This window comes from Capra hircus, chromosome 29 (genome assembly GCF_001704415.2).
Source record: "Capra hircus breed San Clemente chromosome 29, ASM170441v1, whole genome shotgun sequence".
NCBI classification, from domain to species: Eukaryota; Metazoa; Chordata; class Mammalia; order Artiodactyla; family Bovidae; genus Capra; species Capra hircus.
In genome coordinates, this window is record NC_030836.1 from 28,627,253 (window position 1) to 28,633,252 (window position 6,000).

Consider the following 6,000-nt stretch of genomic DNA (forward strand, 5'->3'; position numbering starts at 1 on the left):
AGTCCGTGGGGTCGCAAGAGTTGGACGCAACTGAGTGACTAACACAATAAAAGCAATAAAACAGCAAACAAAAGTGATGGGGATAATTATCAAAATTATTATAACACTTACTGTCTGGAAATGGTCCTTTTCATCTTAATATGACTGTGGTTGGTTGTAGTGCATAGATGGTATTGTGTCCTTTTATTTGAAACATTCATTGGAAGGACTGATGTTGAATATGAAACTCCAATACTTTGGCCACCTGATGCGAAGAGCTGCCTCATTAGGAAAGACCCTGATGCTGGGAAGATTGAGGGCAGGAGAAGAAGGGGATGACAGAGGATGAGATGGTTGGATGGCATCACCGACTCAATGGACATGTGTTTGGGTGAATTCCGGGAGTTGGTGACAGACAGGAAGACCTGGCGTAGTACTGCACTTCGTGGGGTCACAAAGAGTCAGATGCGACTGAGTGACTGAACTGAACTGATTTGAAACATTAAAGTGTTTTTTTCATGTTACTACATAGTCTTTGGAATTATTATAATAACACTGATTGATCAGATTATCCTATCAGGTAAATATAACACAATGCGTATTACTATCCTGGTTGAACATTTATGTGTTTGTCCAGTTTTTCAACATTATAAATAATGCCGGAAATTCCCTGGTGGTCCAGTGGTTAGGGTTCCACAGTTTCACTGACGAGACCTCAGGTTTGATCCCTGGTTGGGAAACTAACTCCCAGGTCAGTAGGTGCCCAATGTGCTACTGGAGATCAATGGAGAAATAACTCCAGAAAGAATGAAAGGATGGAGCCAAAGCAAAAACAACACCCAGTTGTGAATGGGACTGGTGATGGAAGCAAGGTCCGATGCTGTAAAGAGCAATATTGCATAGGAACCTAGAATGTCAGGTCCATGAATCAAGGCAAATTGGAAGTGGTCAAACAGGAGATGGCAAGAGTGAACGTCGACATTCTAGGAATCAGCGAATTAAAATGGACTGGAATGGGTGAATTGAACTCAGATGACCATTATATCTACTACTGCGGGTAGGAATCCCTCAGAAGAAATGGAGTAGCCATCATGGTCAACAAAAGAGTCTGAAATGCAGTACTTGGATGCAATCTCAAAAATGACAGAATAATCTCTGTTCGTTTCCAAGGCAAACCATTCAATATCACAGTTATCCAAGTCTATGCCCCAACCAGTAACGCTGAAGAAGCTGAAGTTGAACAGTTCTATGAAGACCTACAAGACCTTCTAGAACTAACACCCAAAAAAGATGTCCTTTTCATTATAGGGGACTGGAATGCAAAAGTAGGAAGTCAAGAAACACCTGGAGTAACAGGCAAATTTGGCCTTAGAGTACAGAATGAAGCAGGGCAGAGGCTAACAGAGTTTTGTCAAGAGAACGAACTGGTCATAGTGAACACCCTCTTCCAACAACACAAGAGAAGACGCTACACATGGACATCACCAGATGGTTGACCCCAAAATCAGATTGATTATATTCTTTGCAGCCAAAGATGGAGAAGCTCTATACAGTCAGCAAAAAACAAGACCAGGAGCTGACTGTGGCTCGGATCATGAACTTCTTATTGCCAAATTCAGACTGAAATTGAAGAAAGTGGAGAAAACCACTAGACCATTCAGGTATGAACTAAATCAAATCCCTTATGACTATACAGTGGAAGTGAGAAATAGATTTAAGGGACTAGATCTGATAGAAAAGAGTGCCTGATGAACTATGGACGGAGGTTCATGACATTGTACAGGAGACAGGAATTAAGACCATCCCCAAGAAAAAGAAATGCAAAAAAGTAAAATGGCTGTCTTAGGGGGCCTTACAAATAGCTGTGAAAAGAAGGGAAGCGAAAAGCAAAGGAGAAAAGGAAAGATATATCCATTAGAATGAAGAGTTCCAAAGACTAGCAAGGAGAGATAAGAAAGCCTTCGTCAGTGATCAGTGCAAAGAAATAGAGGAAAACATTAGAATGGAAAAGACTAGAGAGCTCTTCAAGAAAATTAGAGATACCAAGGGAACATTTCATGCAAAGATGGGCTCAATAAAGGACAGAAATGGTCTGGACCTAACAGAAGCAGAAGATATTAAGAAGAGGTGGCAAGAATACACAGAAGAACTGTACAAAAAAGATTTCACGACCCAGATAATCACAATGGTGTGATCATTCACCTAGAGCCAGACATCCTGGAATGTGAAGTCAAGTGGGCCTTAGAAAGCATCACTAGGAACAAAGCGAGAGGAGGTAATGGAATTCCAGTGGAGCTATTTCAAATCCTGAAAGATGATGCTGTGAAAGTGCTGCACTCAATATGCCAGCAAATTGGGAAAACTCAGCAGTGGCCACAGGACTGGAAAAAGTCAGGTTTCATTCCTATCCCAAAGAAAGGCAATGCCAAAGAGTGCTCAAGCTACCACACAACTGCACTCATCTCACATGCTAGTAAAGTAATGCTCAAAATTCTCCAAGCCAGGCTTCAGCAATATGTGAACCGTGAACTTCCTGATGTTCAAGCTGGTTTTAGAAAAGGCAGAGGAACCAGGGGTCAAATTACCAACATCCGCTGGATCATGGAAAAAGCAAGAGAGTTCCAGAAAAACATCTATTTCTGCTTTATTGACTATGCCAAAGCCTTTGACTGTGTGGATCACAATAAACTGTGGAAAATTCTGAAAGAGATGGGAATACCAGACCATCTGACCTGCCTCTTGAGAAATCTGTATGCAGGCCAGGAAGCAACAGTTAAAACTGGACATGGAACAACAGACTGGTTCCAAATAGGAAAAGGAGTACATCAAGGCTGTATATTGTCACCCTGCTTATTTAACTTCTATGCAGAGTACATCATGAGAAATGCTGGGCTGGAAGAAGCGCAAGCTGGAATCAAGATTGCCAGGAGAAATATCAATAACCTCAGATATGCAGATGACACCACCCTTATGGCAGAAAGTGAAGAGGAACTGAAAAGCCTGTTGATGAAAGTGAAAGAGGAGAGTGAAAAAGTTGGCTTAAAGCTCAACATTCAGAAAACTAAGATCATGGCATCTGGTCCTATCACTTCATGACAGATAGATGGGGAAACAGTGGAAACAGTGTCTGACTTTATTTTTTGGGGCTCCAAAATCACTGCAGATGGTGACTGCAGCCATGAAATTAAAAGACACTTACTCCTTGGAAGAAAAGTTATGATCAACCTAGACAGCATATTCAAAAGCAGAGACGTTACTTTGCCAACAAAAGTCTGTCTAGTCAAGGCTATGATTTTTCCAGTGGTCATGTATGGATGTGAGAGTTGGACTATAAAGAAAGCTGAGTGTGGAAGAATTGATGCTTTTGAACTGTGGTGTTGAAGAAGACTCTTGTGAGTCCCTTGGACTGCAAGGAGGTCAAACCAGTCCATCCTAAAGGAGATCAGTCCTGGGTATTCATTGGAAGGACTGATGTTGAAGCTGAAACTCCAGTACTTTGGCCACCTGATGGGAAGAGCTGACTCATTGGAAAAGACCCTGATGCTGGGAAAGATTGCCGGCAGGAGGAGACGGGGATGACAGAGGATGAGATGGTTGGATGGCATCATCGCCTCGATGGACATGGGTTTGGGTGGACTCCGGGAGTTGGTGATGGACACGGAGGCCTGGGGTGCTGTGGTTCATGGGGTCGCAAAGAGTTGGACGTGACTGAGCGACTGAACTGAACTGAACTGAACTGGGAAACTAAGATCCTGCAAGCCATGCAACAAGGCCAAAAAAAAAAAAAAAAAAAGCTGCAGGAAATCTTCTTGGCCATTATTGTGAATTATTTCTTAGAATTAGAGATGTTTATATTAGTCTCACTCATTTCACCTCACCTACCCATTTTCATTTCAATATCGGTAACTTTTTCTGGTTTACATTTCTTTTAATGCAAAGTTCCCTTAAAAAAATTTTTTTTTGGCATGCGGTTCACTGTTTAAAAAACATCTGTGATGTTCTTTGCCCATTTATCTTATGAGATCTTAATGTTGTCCTTTTTAAGTCTGTGAAATACCTGTGTGACTTGGTTTTTCCAAATAAAGAGGTTAACTTTTTACTGAACATATGCTTTTCAAGTTTACCCTTTTTTTTTTTTTTTTTTTTTGTACTATGGCTTTTACACACAAAACTGTCTCATTTTTGTAGTGAAATAATTCAATAGTTTTATGGATTTTGTCTGCTGGTTCTAGAATGTTGACCCTGCTCTAGGACTTGTTCCTCCTTTTGGCTATCTTAATTCTCATCTTTTAAAAAAAATATTACCAGTTTTATTCTTCAAGAGTAATTTTAGATCCATGTCCTCAACTTTCAAAAACCCTCTTAATTTTTATCTGTACCCACTTGGGAGTAATAATTTATTTACTCAGTACATACATTAGTTGGTGGAGAATTGATTTCTTTACAATATTGAATCGTGAGGTAGATCTTTCCTGTCTCAAAAAGGTCAGGAAGCACACCTGGAGCCAAGACACAAGGGGCTGTGAGCACCAAGGGTGGGGAAGTGAGGAATCTCTCTGAGTGTTCCCAGGTTGGGCTGGGCACGCCCACCTGCTGACTTGTCTGCCTGAGGGAGTCCAGGTGAGAGACACTGACACATCTGGAGGGGTCAGAAGACCTGGTTTCTAGTCCCATCCCCCAAGGTGCCCTCCAGCTCTGACATCCTTCTCATCTCTGCCTTGTGGGGGGTAAGACACGGTGGTGCAAGAGGGTACCCTCTTAACCCATCCTGCACCCAGACCAGTGCCTGCTGCTCACTCAGGCCCCATTCCTACAGGAAGAGCGGGGAAGGAAGGAATGGCATCATCCCAGTTTATAGAAGAGATTAGACCGTGCCTATGTGTTCGATAAAGGACAGAAATGGTGTGGACCTAACAGAAGCAGAAGATATTAAGAAGAGGTGGCAAGAATACACGGAAGAACTGTACAAAGAAGATCTTCACGACCCAGATAATCACAATGGTGTGATCACTCATCTATAGCCAGACATCCTGGAATGTGAAGTCAAGTGGGCCTTAGAAAGCATCACTAGGAACAAAGCTAGTGGAGGTGATGGAATTCCAGTGGAGCTGTTTCAAATCCTGAAAGATGGCGCTGTGAAAGTGCTGCACTCAATATGCCAGCAAATTGGGAAAACTCAGCAGTGGCCACAGGACTGGAAAAAGTCAGGTTTCATTCCAATCCCAAAGAAAGGCAATGCCAAAGAATGCTCAAACTACCGCACAATTTCACTCATCTCACACGCTAGTAAAGTAATGCTCAAAATTCTCCAAGCCAGGCTTCAGCAATACGTGAACCGTGAACCGTGAACTTCCTGATGTTCAAGCTGGTTTTAGAAAAGGCAGAGGAACCAGAGATCAAATTGCCAACATCCACTGGATCATGGAAAAAGCAAGAGAGTTCCAGAAAAACATCTACTTCTGCTTTATTGACTATGCCAAAGCCTTTGACTGTGTGGATCACAATAAACTGTGGAAAATTCTGAAAGAGATGGGAATACCAGACCATCTGACCTGCCTCTTGAGAAATCTGTATGCAGGTCAGGAAGCAACAGTTAAAACTGGACATGGAACAACAGACTGGTTCCAAATAGGAAAAGGAGTACATCAAGGCTGCATATTGTCACCCTGCTTATTTAACTTCTATGCAGAGTACATCATGAGAAATGCTGGGCTGGAAGAAACACAAGCTGGAATCATGATTGCCAGGAGAAATATCAATAACCTCAGATATGCAGATGACACCACCCTTATGGCAGAAAGTGAAGAGGAACTAAAGAGCCTCTTGATGAAAGTGAAAGAGGAGAGTGAAAAAGTTGGCTTAAAGTTCAACATTCAGAAAACGAAGATCATGGCATCTGGTCCCATCACTTCATGACAGATAGATGGGGAAACAGTGGAAACAGTGTCAGACTTTATTTTTGGGGCTCCAAAAATCACTGCAGATGGTGACTGCAGCCATGAAATTAAAAGATGCTTACTC